The sequence below is a fragment of the Anticarsia gemmatalis genome, chromosome Z (assembly GCF_050436995.1).
Source record: "Anticarsia gemmatalis isolate Benzon Research Colony breed Stoneville strain chromosome Z, ilAntGemm2 primary, whole genome shotgun sequence".
Lineage (NCBI taxonomy): Eukaryota > Metazoa > Arthropoda > Insecta > Lepidoptera > Erebidae > Anticarsia > Anticarsia gemmatalis.
The window spans coordinates 18223874-18242368 of NC_134776.1; the positions used below are offsets into that span (position 1 = coordinate 18223874).

General features: G+C 35.5%; 1 protein-coding gene across 9 annotated transcripts in view; it reads left to right on the forward strand.

The window, feature by feature from the left end:
- Positions 1 to 18495, forward strand: part of Blos2 (biogenesis of lysosome-related organelles complex 1 subunit 2) — a 112372-nt gene that overhangs the window by 26218 nt on the left and 67659 nt on the right. The window contains exon 1 of one of the 9 annotated variants that reach the window (XM_076135413.1): positions 12038 to 12812. The exons of 7 other annotated variants lie outside the window; for them this stretch is intronic. The gene's annotated coding sequence lies outside the window, so the exon portion shown is untranslated. One more of the 9 variants, XM_076135411.1, reaches the window with a different exon arrangement.

Here is an 18495-nt window from a genome sequence, read left to right on the forward strand (position 1 = left end):
GATAGAAAGTAGGGGAGATCCAGACAAAATGTGTGATAAAAATTCGGAGATATAGAGAAAGAATAAGAAACAGAAATTGAAAGAGATAGATAAAGAATGAGAGATAGAAAGTAGGGAAGATCCAGACAAAATGTGTCATAAAAAGTCGGAGATATAGAGAAAGAATAAGAAACACAAAGTGAGAGAGATAGATAAAGAATGAGAGATAGAAAGTAGGGGAGATCCAGACAAAATGTGTGACAAAAAGTCGGAGATATAGAGGAAGAATAAGAAACAAAATGTGAGAGAGATAGACAAAGAATGAGAGATAGAAAGTAGGGGAGATCCAGACAAAATGTGTGATAAAAATTCGGAGATATAGAGAAAGAATAAGAAACAGAAAGTGAGAGAGATAGATAAAGAATGAGAGATAGAAAGTAGGGGAGATCCAGACAAAATGTGTGACAAAAAGTCGGAGATATAGAGGAAGAATAAGAAACAAAATGTGAGAGAGATAGACAAAGAATGAGAGATAGAAAGTAGGGGAGATCCAGACAAATTGTGTGACAAAAAGTCGGAGATATAGAGGAAGAATAAGAAACAAAATGTGAGAGAGATAGACAAAGAATGAGAGATAGAAAGTAGGGGAGATCCAGACAAAATGTGTGATAAAAATTCGGAGATATAGAGAAAGAATAAGAAACAGAAAGTGAAAGAGATAGATAAAGAATGAGAGATAGAAAGTAGGGAAGATCCAGACAAAATGTGTCATAAAAAGTCGGAGATATAGAGAAAGAATAAGAAACACAAAGTGAGAGAGATAGATAAAGAATGAGAGATAGAAAGTAGGGAAGATCCAGACAAAATGTGTCATAAAAAGTCGGAGATATAGAGAAAGAATAAGAAACACAAAGTGAGAGAGATAGATAAAGAATGAGAGATAGACAGTGAGAAAGATTGCGACGGAATGAGAGACAGATAGTAAGAGAGATAGATAAAGAATGAGAGGTAGAAAGTAGGGGAGATCCAGACAAAATGTGTGATAAAAAGTCGGAGATATAGAGAAAGAATAAGAAACACAAAGTGAGAGAGATAGATAAATAATGAGAGATGGACATTGAGAGAGAGATTGAGACAGAATGAGTGACAGATAATAAGAGAGATAGATAAAGAATGAGAGATATCAAGTAGGGGAGATCCAGACAAAATGTGTGATAAAAAGTCAGAGATATAGAGAAAGAATAAGAAACACAAAGTGAGAGAGATAGATAAAGAATGAGAGATAGACAGTGAGAAAGATTGAGACGGCATGAGAGACAGATAGTAAGAGAGATAGATAAAGAATGAGAGATATAAAGTAGGGGAGATCCAGACAAAATGTGTGATAAAAAGTCAGAGATATAGAGAAAGAATAAAAAACACAAAGTGAGAGAGATAGATAAAGAATGAGAGATAGAAAGTGGGGGAGATCCAGACAAAATGTGTGATAAAAAGTCGGAGATATAGAGAAAGAATAAGAAACAGAAAGTGAGAGAGATAGATAAAGAATGAGAGATAGAAAGTAGGGGAGATCCAGACAAAATGTGTGATAAAAAGTCGGAGATATAGAGAAAGAATAAGAAACACAAATTGAGAGAGATAGATAAAGAATGAGAGATAGAAAGTAGGGGAGATCCAGACAAAATGTGTGATAAAAAGTCGGAGATATAGAGAAAGAATAAGAAACAGAAAGTGAGAGAGATAGATAAAGAATGAGAGATAGAAAGTAGGGGAGATCCAGACAAAATGTGTGACAAAAAGTCGGAGATATAGAGGAAGAATAAGAAACAAAATGTGAGAGAGATAGACAAAGAATGAGAGATAGAAAGTAGGGGAGATCCAGACAAATTGTGTGACAAAAAGTCGGAGATATAGAGGAAGAATAAGAAACAAAATGTGAGAGAGATAGACAAAGAATGAGAGATAGAAAGTAGGGGAGATCCAGACAAAATGTGTGATAAAAATTCGGAGATATAGAGAAAGAATAAGAAACAGAAATTGAAAGAGATAGATAAAGAATGAGAGATAGAAAGTAGGGGAGATCCAGACAAAATGTGTCATAAAAAGTCGGAGATATAGAGAAAGAATAAGAAACACAAAGTGAGAGAGATAGATAAATAATGAGAGATAGACATTGAGAAAGATTGCGACGGAATGAGAGACAGATAGTAAGAGAGATAGATAAAGAATGAGAGGTAGAAAGTAGGGGAGATCCAGACAAAATGTGTCATAAAAAGTCGGAGATATAGAGAAAGAATAAGAAACACAAAGTGAGAGAGATAGATAAAGAATGAGAGATAGACAGTGAGAGAGATTGAGACAGAATGAGAGACAGATAGTAAGAGAGATAGACAAAGAATGAGAGATATAAAGTAGGGGAGATCCAGACAGTGTGATAAAAAGTCGGAGATACAGAGAAAGAATAAGAAACAGAAAGTGAGAGAGATAGATAAAGAATGAGAGATAGAAAGTAGGGGAGATCCAGACAAATTGTGTGACAAAAAGTCGGAGATATAGAGGAAGAATAAGAAACAAAATGTGAGAGAGATAGACAAAGAATGAGAGATAGAAAGTAGGGGAGATCCAGACAAATTGTGTGACAAAAAGTCGGAGATATAGAGAAAGAATAAGAAACAGAAAGTGAGAGAGATAGATAAAGAATGAGAGATAGAAAGTAGGGGAGATCCAGACAAAATGTGTGACAAAAAGTCGGAGATATAGAGGAAGAATAAGAAACAAAATGTGAGAGAGATAGACAAAGAATGAGAGATAGAAAGTAGGGGAGATCCAGACAAAATGTGTGATAAAAATTCGGAGATATAGAGAAAGAATAAGAAACAGAAAGTGAAAGAGATAGATAAAGAATGAGAGATAGAAAGTAGGGAAGATCCAGACAAAATGTGTCATAAAAAGTCGGAGATATAGAGAAAGAATAAGAAACACAAAGTGAGAGAGATAGATAAAGAATGAGAGATAGAAAGTAGGGAAGATCCAGACAAAATGTGTCATAAAAAGTCGGAGATATAGAGAAAGAATAAGAAACACAAAGTGAGAGAGATAGATAAAGAATGAGAGATAGACAGTGAGAAAGATTGCGACGGAATGAGAGACAGATAGTAAGAGAGATAGATAAAGAATGAGAGGTAGAAAGTAGGGGAGATCCAGACAAAATGTGTCATAAAAAGTCAGAGATATAGAGAAAGAATAAGAAACACAAATTGAGAGAGATAGATAAAGAATGAGAGATAGACAGTGAGAAAGATTGCGACGGAATGAGAGACAGATAGTAAGAGAGATAGATAAAGAATGAGAGATAGAAAGTAGGGGAGATCCAGACAAAATGTGTGATAAAAAGTCGGAGATATAGAGAAAGAATAAGAAACACAAAGTGAGAGAGATAGATAAATAATGAGAGATAGACATTGAGAGAGAGATTGAGACAGAATGAGAGACAGATAGTAAGAGAGATAGATAAAGAATGAGAGATATAAAGTAGGGAAGATCCAGACAAAATGTGTGATAAAAAGTCGGAGATATAGAGAAAGAATAAGAAACACAAAGTGAGAGAGATAGATAAAGAATGAGAGATAGACATTGAGAGAGAGATTGAGACAGAATGAGAGACAGATAGTAAGAGAGATAGATAAAGAATGAGAGATATAAAGTAGGGGAGATCCAGACAAAATGTGTGATAAAAAGTCAGAGATATAGAGAAAGAATAAAAAACACAAAGTGAGAGAGATAGATAAAGAATGAGAGATAGAAAGTAGGGGAGATCCAGACAAAATGTGTGATAAAAAGTCGGAGATATAGAGAAAGAATAAGAAACACAAATTGAGAGAGATAGATAAAGAATGAGAGATAGACAGTGAGAAAGATTGCGACGGAATGAGAGACAGATAGTAAGAGAGATAGATAAAGAATGAGAGGTAGAAAGTAGGGGAGATCCAGACAAAATGTGTGATAAAAAGTCGGAGATATAGAGAAAGAATAAGAAACACAAATTGAGAGAGATAGATAAAGAATGAGAGATAGACAGTGAGAAAGATTGCGACGGAATGAGAGACAGATAGTAAGAGAGATAGATAAAGAATGAGAGGTAGAAAGTAGGGGAGATCCAGACAAAATGTGTGATAAAAAGTCGGAGATATAGAGAAAGAATAAGAAACAGAAAGTGAGAGAGATAGATAAAGAATGAGAGATAGAAAGTAGGGGAGATCCAGACAAAATGTGTGATAAAAATTCGGAGATATAGAGAAAGAATAAGAAACAGAAAGTGAAAGAGATAGATAAAGAATGAGAGATAGAAAGTAGGGAAGATCCAGACAAAATGTGTCATAAAAAGTCGGAGATATAGAGAAAGAATAAGAAACACAAAGTGAGAGAGATAGATAAAGAATGAGAGATAGAAAGTAGGGAAGATCCAGACAAAATGTGTCATAAAAAGTCGGAGATATAGAGAAAGAATAAGAAACACAAAGTGAGAGAGATAGATAAAGAATGAGAGATAGACAGTGAGAAAGATTGCGACGGAATGAGAGACAGATAGTAAGAGAGATAGATAAAGAATGAGAGGTAGAAAGTAGGGGAGATCCAGACAAAATGTGTGATAAAAAGTCGGAGATATAGGGAAAGAATAAGAAACACAAAGTGAGAGAGATAGATAAAGAATGAGAGATAGACAGTGAGAAAGATTGAGACGGCATGAGAGACAGATAGTAAGAGAGATAGATAAAGAATGAGAGATATCAAGTAGGGGAGATCCAGACAAAATGTGTGATAAAAAGTCAGAGATATAGAGAAAGAATAAGAAACACAAAGTGAGAGAGATAGATAAAGAATGAGAGATAGACAGTGAGAAAGATTGAGACGGCATGAGAGACAGATAGTAAGAGAGATAGATAAAGAATGAGAGATATAAAGTAGGGGAGATCCAGACAAAATGTGTGATAAAAAGTCAGAGATATAGAGAAAGAATAAAAAACACAAAGTGAGAGAGATAGATAAAGAATGAGAGATAGACAGTGAGAAAGATTGAGACAGAATGAGAGACAGATAGTAAGAGAGATAGATAAAGAATGAGAGATATAAAGTAGGGGAGATCCAGACAAAATGTGTGATAAAAAGTCAGAGATATAGAGAAAGAATAAAAAACACAAAGTGAGAGAGATAGATAAAGAATGAGAGATAGACATTGAGAGAGAGATTGAGACAGAATGAGAGACTGATAATAAGAGAGATAGATAAAGAATGAGAGATATAAAGTAGGGAAGATCCAGACAAAATGTGTGATAAAAAGTCGGAGATATAGAGAAAGAATAAGAAACACAAAGTGAGAGAGATAGATAAAGAATGAGAGATAGACATTGAGAGAGAGATTGAGACAGAATGAGAGACGGATAGAAAGAGAGATAGATAAAGAATGAGAGATATAAAGTAGGGGAGATCCAGACAATGTGATAAAAAGTCGGAGATATAGAGAAAGAATAAGAAACACAAAGTGAGAGAGATAGATAAAGAATGAGAGATAGACATTGAGAGAGAGATTGAGACAGAATGAGAGACAGATAGTAAGAGAGATAGATAAAGAATGAGAGATATAAAGTAGGGGAGATCCAGACAAAATGTGTGATAAAAAGTCAGAGATATAGAGAAACAATAAAAAACACAAAGTGAGAGAGATAGATAAAGAATGAGAGATAGAAAGTAGGGGAGATCCAGACAAAATGTGTGATAAAAAGTCGGAGATATAGAGAAAGAATAAGAAACACAAATTGAGAGAGATAGATAAAGAATGAGAGATAGACAGTGAGAAAGATTGCGACGGAATGAGAGACAGATAGTAAGAGAGATAGATAAAGAATGAGAGGTAGAAAGTAGGGGAGATCCAGACAAAATGTGTGATAAAAAGTCGGAGATATAGAGAAAGAATAAGAAACAGAAAGTGAGAGAGATAGATAAAGAATGAGAGATAGAAAGTAGGGGAGATCCAGACAAAATGTGTGACAAAAAGTCGGAGATATAGAGGAAGAATAAGAAACAAAATGTGAGAGAGATAGACAAAGAATGAGAGATAGAAAGTAGGGGAGATCCAGACAAATTGTGTGACAAAAAGTCGGAGATATAGAGGAAGAATAAGAAACAAAATGTGAGAGAGATAGACAAAGAATGAGAGATAGAAAGTAGGGGAGATCCAGACAAAATGTGTGATAAAAATTCGGAGATATAGAGAAAGAATAAGAAACAGAAAGTGAAAGAGATAGATAAAGAATGAGAGATAGAAAGTAGGGAAGATCCAGACAAAATGTGTCATAAAAAGTCGGAGATATAGAGAAAGAATAAGAAACACAAAGTGAGAGAGATAGATAAAGAATGAGAGATAGAAAGTAGGGAAGATCCAGACAAAATGTGTCATAAAAAGTCGGAGATATAGAGAAAGAATAAGAAACACAAAGTGAGAGAGATAGATAAAGAATGAGAGATAGACAGTGAGAAAGATTGCGACGGAATGAGAGACAGATAGTAAGAGAGATAGATAAAGAATGAGAGGTAGAAAGTAGGGGAGATCCAGACAAAATGTGTGATAAAAAGTCGGAGATATAGAGAAAGAATAAGAAACACAAAGTGAGAGAGATAGATAAATAATGAGAGATAGACATTGAGAGACAGATTGAGACAGAATGAGTGACAGATAATAAGAGAGATAGATAAAGAATGAGAGATATCAAGTAGGGGAGATCCAGACAAAATGTGTGATAAAAAGTCGGAGATATAGAGAAAGAACAAGAAACAGAAAGTGAGAGAGATAGACAAAGAATGAGAGATAGAAAGTAGGGGAGATCCAGACAAAATGAGTGATAAAAAGTCGGAGATATAGAGAAAGAATAAGAAACACAAATTGAGAGAGATAGATAAAGAATGAGAGATAGACAGTGAGAAAGATTGAGACGGAATGAGAGACAGATAGTAAGAGAGATAGATAAAGAATGAGAGATATAAAGTAGGGGAGATCCAGACAAAATGTGTCATAAAAAGTCAGAGATATAGAGAAAGAATAAGAAACACAAATTGAGAGAGATAGATAAAGAATGAGAGATAGACAGTGAGAAAGATTGAGACGGAATGAGAGACAGATAGTAAGAGAGATAGATAAAGAATGAGAGATATAAAGTAGGGGAGATCCAGACAAAATGTGTCATAAAAAGTCAGAGATATAGAGAAAGAATAAGAAACACAAATTGAGAGAGATAGATAAAGAATGAGAGATAGACAGTGAGAAAGATTGAGACGGAATGAGAGACAGATAGTAAGAGAGATAGATAAAGAATGAGAGATATAAAGTAGGGGAGATCCAGACAAAATGTGTGATAAAAAGTCAGAGATATAGAGAAAGAATAAGAAACACAAATTGAGAGAGATAGATAAAGAATGAGAGATAGACAGTGAGAAAGATTGCGACGGAATGAGAGACAGATAGTAAGAGAGATAGATAAAGAATGAGAGGTAGAAAGTAGGGGAGATCCAGACAAAATGTGTGATAAAAAGTCGGAGATATAGAGAAAGAATAAGAAACACAAAGTGAGAAAGATAGATAAAGAATGAGAGATAGACAGTGAGAAAGATTGAGACGGCATGAGAGACAGATAGTAAGAGAGATAGATAAAGAATGAGAGATATAAAGTAGGGGAGATCCAGACAATGTGATAAAAAGTCGGAGATATAGAGAAAGAATAAGAAACAGAAAGTGAGAGAGATAGACAAAGAATGAGAGATAGAAAGTAGGGGAGATCCAGACAAAATGTGTGATAAAAAGTCAGAGATATAGAGAAAGAATAAGAAACACAAATTGAGAGAGATAGATAAAGAATGAGAGATAGACAGTGAGAGAGATTGAGACAGAATGAGAGACAGATAGTAAGAGAGATAGACAAAGAATGAGAGATATAAAGTAGGGAGATCCAGACAGTGTGATAAAAAGTCGGAGATATAGAGAAAGAATAAGAAACAGAAAGTGAGAGAGATAGACAAAGAATGAGAGATAGAAAGTAGGGGAGATCCAGACAAAATGTGTCATAAAAAGTCAGAGATATAGAGAAAGAATAAGAAACACAAATTGAGAGAGATAGATAAAGAATGAGAGATAGACAGTGAGAAAGATTGCGACGGAATGAGAGACAGATAGTAAGAGAGATAGATAAAGAATGAGAGGTAGAAAGTAGGGGAGATCCAGACAAAATGTGTGATAAAAAGTCGGAGATATAGAGAAAGAATAAGAAACACAAAGTGAGAAAGATAGATAAAGAATGAGAGATAGACAGTGAGAAAGATTGAGACGGCATGAGAGACAGATAGTAAGAGAGATAGATAAAGAATGAGAGATATAAAGTAGGGGAGATCCAGACAAAATGTGTCATAAAAAGTCAGAGATATAGAGAAAGAATAAGAAACACAAATTGAGAGAGATAGATAAAGAATGAGAGATAGACAGTGAGAAAGATTGAGACGGAATGAGAGACAGATAGTAAGAGAGATAGATAAAGAATGAGAGATATAAAGTAGGGGAGATCCAGACAAAATGTGTGATAAAAAGTCGGAGATATAGAGAAAGAATAAGAAACACAAAGTGAGAGAGATAGACAAAGAATGAGAGATAGAAAGTAGGGAAGATCCAGACAAAATGTGTGATAAAAAGTCAGAGATATAGAGAAAGAATAAGAAACACAAAGTGAGAGAGATAGATAAAGAATGAGAGATAGAAAGTAGGGAAGATCCAGACAAAATGTGTGATAAAACGTCGGAGATATAGAGAAAGAATAAGAAACACAAAGTGAGAGAGATAGATAAAGAATGAGAGATAGACATTGAGAGAGAGATTGAGACAGAATGAGAGACAGATAGTAAGAGAGATAGACAAAGAATGAGAGATAGAAAGTAGGGGAGATCCAGACAAAATGTGTGATAAAAAGTCGGAGATATAGAGAAAGAACAAGAAACAGAAAGTGAGAGAGATAGACAAAGAATGAGAGATAGAAAGTAGGGGAGATCCAGACAAAATGAGTGATAAAAAGTCGGAGATATAGAGAAAGAATAAGAAACACAAATTGAGAGAGATAGATAAAGAATGAGAGATAGACAGTGAGAAAGATTGAGACGGAATGAGAGACAGATAGTAAGAGAGATAGATAAAGAATGAGAGATATAAAGTAGGGGAGATCCAGACAAAATGTGTGATAAAACGTCGGAGATATAGAGAAAGAATAAGAAACACAAAGTGAGAGAGATAGATAAAGAATGAGAGATAGACATTGAGAGAGAGATTGAGACAGAATGAGAGACAGATAGTAAGAGAGATAGACAAAGAATGAGAGATAGAAAGTAGGGGAGATCCAGACAAAATGTGTGATAAAAAGTCGGAGATATAGAGAAAGAACAAGAAACAGAAAGTGAGAGAGATAGACAAAGAATGAGAGATAGAAAGTAGGGGAGATCCAGACAAAATGAGTGATAAAAAGTCGGAGATATAGAGAAAGAATAAGAAACACAAATTGAGAGAGATAGATAAAGAATGAGAGATAGACAGTGAGAAAGATTGAGACGGAATGAGAGACAGATAGTAAGAGAGATAGATAAAGAATGAGAGATATAAAGTAGGGGAGATCCAGACAAAATGTGTCATAAAAAGTCAGAGATATAGAGAAAGAATAAGAAACACAAATTGAGAGAGATAGATAAAGAATGAGAGATAGACAGTGAGAAAGATTGAGACGGAATGAGAGACAGATAGTAAGAGAGATAGATAAAGAATGAGAGATATAAAGTAGGGGAGATCCAGACAAAATGAGTGATAAAAAGTCAGAGATATAGAGAAAGAATAAGAAACACAAATTGAGAGAGATAGATAAAGAATGAGAGATAGACAGTGAGAAAGATTGAGACGGAATGAGAGACAGATAGTAAGAGAGATAGATAAAGAATGAGAGATAGAAAGTAGGGGAGATCCAGACAAAATGTGTGATAAAACGTCGGAGATATAGAGAAAGAATAAGAAACAGAAAGTGAGAGAGATAGATAAAGAATGAGAGATAGAAAGTAGGAGAGATCCAGACAAAATGTGTGATAATAAGTCGGAGATATAGAGGAAGAATAAGAAACACAAAGTGAGAAAGATAGATAAAGAATGAGAGATAGACAGTGAGAAAGATTGAGACGGAATGAGAGACAGATAGTAAGAGAAATAGATAAAGAATGAGAGATATAAAGTAGGGGAGATCCAGACAAAATGAGTGATAAAAAGTCGGAGATATAGAGAAAGAATAAGAAACACAAAGTGAGAGAGATAGATAAAGAATGAGAGATAGACATTGAGAGAGAGATTGAGACAGAATGAGAGACAGATAGTAAGAGAGATAGATAAAGAATGAGAGATATAAAGTAGGGGAGATCCAGACAAAATGAGTGATAAAAAGTCGGAGATATAGAGAAAGAATAAGAAACACAAAGTGAGAGAGATAGATAAAGAATGAGAGATAGACATTGAGAGAGAGATTGAGACAGAATGAGAGACAGATAGTAAGAGAGATAGATAAAGAATGAGAGATATAAAGTAGGGGAGATCCAGACAAAATGAGTGATAAAAAGTCGGAGATATAGAGAAAGAATAAGAAACAGAAAGTGAGAGAGATCGATAAAGAATGAGAGATAGAAAGTAGGGGAGATCCAAACAAAATGTGTGATAAAAAGTCAGAGATATAGAGAAAGAATAAGAAACACAAAGTGAGAAAGATAGATAAAGAATGAGAGATAGACAGTGAGAAAGATTGAGACGGCATGAGAGACAGATAGTAAGAGAGATAGATAAAGAATGAGAGATATAAAGTAGGGGAGATCCAGACAAAATGAGTGATAAAAAGTCGGAGATATAGAGAAAGAATAAGAAACACAAAGTGAGAGAGATAGATAAAGAATGAGAGATAGAAAGTAGGAGAGATCCAGACAAAATGTGTGATAATAAGTCGGAGATATAGAGGAAGAATAAGAAACACAAAGTGAGAAAGATAGATAAAGAATGAGAGATAGACAGTGAGAAAGATTGAGACGGAATGAGAGACAGATAGTAAGAGAAATAGATAAAGAATGAGAGATATAAAGTAGGGGAGATCCAGACAAAATGAGTGATAAAAAGTCGGAGATATAGAGAAAGAATAAGAAACACAAAGTGAGAGAGATAGATAAAGAATGAGAGATAGACATTGAGAGAGAGATTGAGACAGAATGAGAGACAGATAGTAAGAGAGATAGATAAAGAATGAGAGATATAAAGCAGGGGAGATCCAGACAATGTGATAAAAAGTCAGAGATATAGAGAAAGAATAAGAAACAGAAAGTGAGAGAGATAGATAAAGAATGAGAGATAGAAAGTAAGAGATGAACAGAAAACTGTATATCTCTCTTTGGAATACAAAAAAAGGATGGAGAGATGGAGAAAGAATGAGAAATGGGCGGACTGTGAGAGATAAAACAAAAATGAAAGACAGATGTAGTCATACAGATAGAAAAAAATTAGAGTATGACAGAGTGAAAGATCTAGACAAAGAATGAAATAGAGGCAGTGAGAGAGGTAGAGAAAATATGAGACTTGGATAGAGTAAAAGAGATAGACAAAGAATTAAATAGGGACCGTGAGACAAATAGAGAAAATATGAGAGTTGGACAGAGTAAAAGGGATAGACGAAGAATGAAATAGAGACCGTGACACAGATAGAGAAAACATGAGAGTTGGACAGAGTGAAAGAGATAGACAAAGTATGAAATATAGGCAGTGAGAGAGATAGAGAAAACATGAAAGTTGGACAGAATGAAAGAGATCGACATAGAATGAAATAGAGGCATTGAGTGCGATAGAGAAAGAATGAGAGGTAAAACAGAGTGAGACAGATAATCATTGAGAGACAGACCGTGTAAGAGAGATCGAGAATGTCAGAGGTATAGAGCAAAAAGGATAACAGATTATGTAAGAAAGATAGAACACGTGAGAGAAAAAAATGAGAGACAGATAGAGTGAGAAAAGTCTTGAAAGAATGATAGGCAACTGGAATAAGATACAGAGAGATTGACAGATCAGCAGAGAAAGAGAGAGAGTGAAGGAATAAGAGATAGAGTGTGAGAGATAGAGAAGAATGAAAAAAAAAACAGAGTAAGAGGGAGATAAATTTTGATTTAGTTTTAGAATTCAATGAATGTAGAACAAATACTTAATCAAGTAAAAATACTATTAGGCTCGCTATATCTCTCGTGAGATTTAAATAGACTTGATATTTTTAATACATAATTTATTAATTTCTGCCAATCAGCGCGGCCATTACTCATCGAAGTAAAATTGTGGGGTGGGTGACAGTGCGTCGCAAAGCGCATGTCCGCGCATACTGCAGTTGACTGCAGCCGATCAATACGGAGAGCACTGAGCGCGGCTGAACGCCTAGATCTAGGTAGTAGCTGACGGGACGCGCGCGTGTCAGCTCCCGGTCACTGTGATAGTACTCTACTTCTGTAGCCAAAGCCTCTTAGAGTTTAACAAGTGCTGTTCATATAATAAATACAGTTTCATATTATTATAGTGCAGTGGTGTGAAAATTATATAATAGTGGTAGTTGTTATACCTCTTTTTAAAAACGAGGCTTTCGGTAACAGATTCAGAGATCGTTAACAAAAATACCGTGAGAACTTTTACCGTGAATACAAAATTGAACAATAAACTCGGTCGTGCAAGTGAATAATCAGTACTGACAGAACATCATGTAAGTAGGTTTTATCATAAATCTTGATTTCGTTAAGTTGTATAGGTGCTCAATTGTTGTCGTATTATGTATAATGATTCCATTATGATAAATTTCAAAATCTTGTCTTTTCCGAGCCGGGGCGTAAAATGGAGGACGGACGCCGTCACGCATGCGCGACGACGGTGTAGTGGGGAGGCGCGTCAAGCTCCGCGAGCTGCGACTGCCGTACGGCACTGGTTGCATGGTTTTGCGGCGAGCTGCACGCAAAACTATGCATACCAGTTCCAAAACACTTAGCTCTGGACTAAGTCCTGCATCCTGATAATAGGAAATGCGTGATTATCTACACCTCATTTCCTACTGCGTGTTTTTTTTTGTTTATAAAAATAATGCTGCCAGCTCTCATTCATGTGATATGATATTAACATTTCGTTATTTTAGACAGAAACTTTAAAATACCGCGTATTATAAATGATATTTATTATTAGCAACAATATAATTAGGTACATACGTCATTTTTATTACAGTGGTTTATTTGCAAAATATTCGGCAGCTGGAATCTCGTATGATTATAATGAGAATGTGCAGATAAAAATTAAAGGATTTTTGCGTCTTCTTGTTACATTAATTTTCTCGTTAAAAAATAATAAAAATATGATTGCAGTTTTTTACACACAAAAATAATTTGTCATTTTAGTTCGATTACCCTACAGCAGGTAAAATAATAATTTTAGTTTATTAAGTTGAGAGCAATATTGCAAATACATTTACTTTTTATGTAGGCTAATAGTACGTTAGTGGAATCGCAGCCTAATGTGACGCGATCACGCATGCGCGGCGTCGCGTGGTGGGGGCGCGCGTCAAGCTCCGCGAGCTGCGACTGCCGTACGGCACTGGTTGCATGGTTTTGCGGCGAGGTGCACGCAAAACTATGCATACCAGTTCCAAAACACTTAGCTCTGGACTTAGTTCCGCTTCCCAATGAAGCAAGATACGTGATAATCTACTTATAGTTTCTTTTCCTTTAATTGCTTACTATAACTTATTGCCGTATATTTGTCAACAGACTCTGAACTACAATTGGAAATATATGAAAAGAAAATAAGATAAGCTGCTAAATAAATAAAATAAATAAATTAGATAGTACAAATCTAGAATGTAACTAAACATCTCGCGTTGGCAGTCACCTTATACTACAACTCAAACGGCGGTAACCAGTTAACGATTTGCAAATTAATATACTGTTTATTCTTAGTACCATCTGAATCAAATTGTTTGTCACTTATAACTTGAATTGAGATTTAAAATTTTGGAATCATTATGCAGAAATAGAGCTCACGACCCGTTAAGTTTGCTTGCTGTGTATTATTCGTGCGTCAAAATCTTGTCTAAAATGATATTTACGTATATATATGGAGAGATAGGCAGAACTGTTGAGATAGTATAAAATAGGCGCGATCACGCATGCGCGGCGGCGTGGCGTGGTGGGGATGAACGTCAAGCTCCGCGAGCGGCGACTGCCGTACGGCACTGGTTGCATGGTTTTGCGGCGAGTAGCACGCAAAACTATGCATACCAGTTCCAAAACACTTAGCACTGGACTTAGTTCCGCTTCCTTATATGGGATAAGTGTGATGATATTCATGTAACTTCTCGTTTCGCGTTTATTATAATCTTTACATAAACTTTGCTGTTAGCTTTTTGTTTAAAATAACGAAATATATACCAAAAATTCCACTTTCGAACTGTGTCTAGAAAATATTGCTCATATTTAATGTATTATTATAGTATAGTTCCCAATTGTGGCGATATGCACTTAATTTTGCAATTAATATGAATGTATTACTATGGTTAGGTTACCAAAGCGGTGGTTTTAAAAATTAAATACCATTAAATATTGTAGATACAGTGACTATACACTTAGCTAAAGAGTGTCACCCAAAGTATCGTAGTTAGCGATAATTAACGAAATGATTTTATGATTGACAAAAAATAGATTTTGTTTTTAAACAAATATGCGGATGAACTTGTTAAAATAAATAAATAATTACTACGTCTCGATACCCCGCGCGGACCTAGTGTAAAGGTAGCCTAACGAGGACACAACACGCATGCGCGGCGGCGTAGCGTGGTGGGGATAAACGTCAAGCTCTGCGAGCGGCGACTGCCGTACGGCACTGGTTGCATGGTTTTGCGGCGAGCTGCACGCAAAACTATGCATACCAGTTCAAAAACACTGAGCACTGGACTTAGTTCCACTACCTAGTAATGGATTACGAATGTTTATGTAAATAATGCCACGAGTTCTCTTTATTATCGTCATTGCGATTACTTTACACATTTTTAAATAGTAAATGACACGGGATTATGATTATTATTAAAAACCTAGAATTTTTTATATCCACGATATTATAATGGACTATAAATATATTAACTTATCATTGTTTGGGTGCTAGTGTATACGGATATACTCTGTAGGGTCTCGGTTAAGGGATAATAGAATAGTATTTTCAATAAGGCTTATTTTGTTATTTAAGCGACCTTTATTGGCGGGCTCGTTAAGAAGCTTATTATCTCATATTGAATTTAACTATTCCCTTTTAATGTCACTATCGCGCTCGTTGGACTGTTAATAATATTTTATAATGGGGCAAAAATTATTCTCTTAGATTTTTAAAGGAAGAGCGAATTGAATTTACCTAATAAAAAAAAAACTTAGGCTCATTTGCATTCCCTTAACGGTAGGAGGGTTAATTAATTATTTTTTTATTACCTAAACAATCATACAAAATATCACGCCTGTTATACCTGAAAGTCTAGACAGACGTGCATGAAAATAAACTCACGTTAGCTTTTTGCAATGTTTGTCCTATGGTAGAGGAGGCGAGCGTTTATCCATGTACCGGCTCATTATCGAACTCCGGGCTACTATGGAGTAATATTGTAATATAAATTTTGAAAGACACAGGAATAATAATTGCCCAAACTAACGAATCGAACCAAAACCTCGTGACCAGCAGTCGTATACACCATCGCCCAAACCACAGAGGCAGACTAATCAGTTATACTAAAATATAAATAGTCCCTTCGTCTTTTTAATGTATGCATTAAAAACACGTTAAACAAATGCTTAAATCATAGCCTTTTGATTTTCAAACGTAAACATTAAAGAATATTATCGTTTGGTAGTAATAATGTACATAGTTACCTAAAATAACTAAAAAAGAAATAGATAAAATATGAGGTCTAGAAAGAACGGTCTTTGTGGCGAATGAATTAACAAATTGGCAAAGAATTCGTGCACATATCCAATAAGTTAAACATATTATTATGATAATTCGTAATGAGTCGTCACCCTTATTTCAGTATGAAATAAACTGCGTAGTGCATTGACATAATATAAATACATGTATAGACTGTGATGACTTTTAAACTTTAAAAATATAAAGCTAGAGAGTTTGTTTGATTGCTTTGACTTGCTTATCTCAGTAACCACTGCTTTGAATTGAGAAAATATATCTTTGTGTCCATTTATCGAGGAAGGCTGTAGGATATTCTTTATCACACTCGTGCTGTGACTTATATGAATTGAGCAGGAAAACTTATTTTTTGAAAACGGGTAAACTAAAGTACACGCGGACGGAGTCACGGGCGGCCGCTACTAATTTGTTTAAAACTAGTAAGCACTTATGCTTGCGAAGTTAGGTTCATAATAAAGTTACAATGTCTTGTCAAAAATCCCCCGTCTGTTAAAGCTTTTTTTTAATTTAAAAGGAAATAAAATATCCATAGGTTGAAGTTTATTTGTTAACAACGAAGTGGCATTTCTGCGATTAGAAAAATTACGTTTCCGTGTTTATGTTTTTTTTTACATTGCTTAATAAAAAAAAATACGTACGCCTACGTTTACTTGATCTTAAGGAAAAGTGCCCATGATTAGGTATTATATAGGAAATTATTGATTACTTTTTAGGAAATATTAGTGTTTCATATGGTGATTGATTAATTACGGCGGCCATATTAAATGTGTATGTCATCGAAATAGGTATGGGGTGGGGTGGGTGACAGTGCGTCGCAAAGCGCATGTCCGCGCATACTGCAGTTGACTGCAGCCGATCAATACGGAGAGCACTGAGCCCGGCTGAACGCCTAGATCTAGGTAGTAGCTGACGGGACGCGCGCGTGTCAGCTCCCGGTCACTGTGCTAGTACTCTTTACTTCTGTAGCCAAAGCCTCTTTGTTTTAACAAGTGAATGCTGTTCATATAATACAGAGCTGTGATAATTGTGGTGTTCAGCTGGCATTTCATGTTATAAGAAGTGATGTGAAAATTGAAAAATAATGTTAGAGATGTTATAGTTCTTTTTAATAACGAGGCTTTCGCTTTCGGATTAAGAGATCGTGGAACCTAAATCATGAAATAACTTTTAAAATACGAAACTGAACAATAAACTCGATCGTGCAAGTGAAAAATGATCCAGTACTAACTGAACATCATGTAAGTAGGTTTTATCATTAATTTTGATTTCGTTGAGCTGTTAGGTGTGCGCGATTATTCTCGTATATATTATAATGATTCCAATATGATAAATCGCTTTGTCTTGTCTGATTTTGAAAGTCTTGTGAAAATCCTGTCTAAAACCGAGCCGTGACGTGTTGAGGGCGGGTGGCGTCACGCATGCGCGACGTCGGGGTAGCAGGAGGGAGAGGCGCACGGCAAGCTCCGCGAGGCGCGACTGCCGTACGGCACTGGTTGCATGGTTTTGCGGCGAGGTGCACGCAAAACTATGCATACCAGTTCCAAAACACTTAGCATTGGACTTAGTTCCACTTCCTGATAATGGGAGATACGTGATAATTATTACGTAACTGTTTCCCGTTTGTTTTAATGTATTTCTAAATTGTAACACTTGTTTCTTTGAATTAACGAAATGATAGCAAAAAATGCAATTTGTGACCGGTAATTATGAAGTCCCGAACATGTTAAATTCATTCTTATATGATAGTTTCTGATTGTGTTGATACGTTCTTAATATTGCAAAGAATATCAATTTATAAATATTGAAGCGATGGTTACATGCGTGGTGGCTTTTTCAAATAAAATACCGTTTAAAATTTGATAAGGCAATAACTATTCCAAAAGGTAAACCGAAACACTTACTCTACTTAATGCAATGAATTTTATAATCAATAAAAACATTAGGTTCTTTAAAAGTAATTAATATGAACTTCGTTTTTAAATAATACAAATAATTTACATCGTCTCGCTACGTCGCGCGGGTCTCGTGGAACCGTAGCCTAAAGTCGTCAAGATAGCGCATGCGCGGCGTCGCGTGGTGGGGTCGCGCGTCAAGCTCCGCGAGCGGCGACTGCCGTACGGCACTGGTTGCATGGTTTTGCGGCGAGGTGCACGCAAAACTATGCATACCAGTTCCAAAACACTTGACTCTGGGACTTAGTTCCACTTCCTTACAATGGAAGATGCGTGATGATCTACTTATAGTTGGTCGCCTTTTATGCTCGAAAATATGAACAGAAGTTTATAGAAGTACATTGCTAGTTCCCTGTTGCAAGTGGAAAGTCTAATGTCGTATAATTGATTTGTGACAAACTCGAAGCCCTTCATACATTAAATTAACAAAAAAAAAATGAGATGAAGCCAACGGCGCTTAGTTAGTACAACCTTGGAGACGAACTCGAT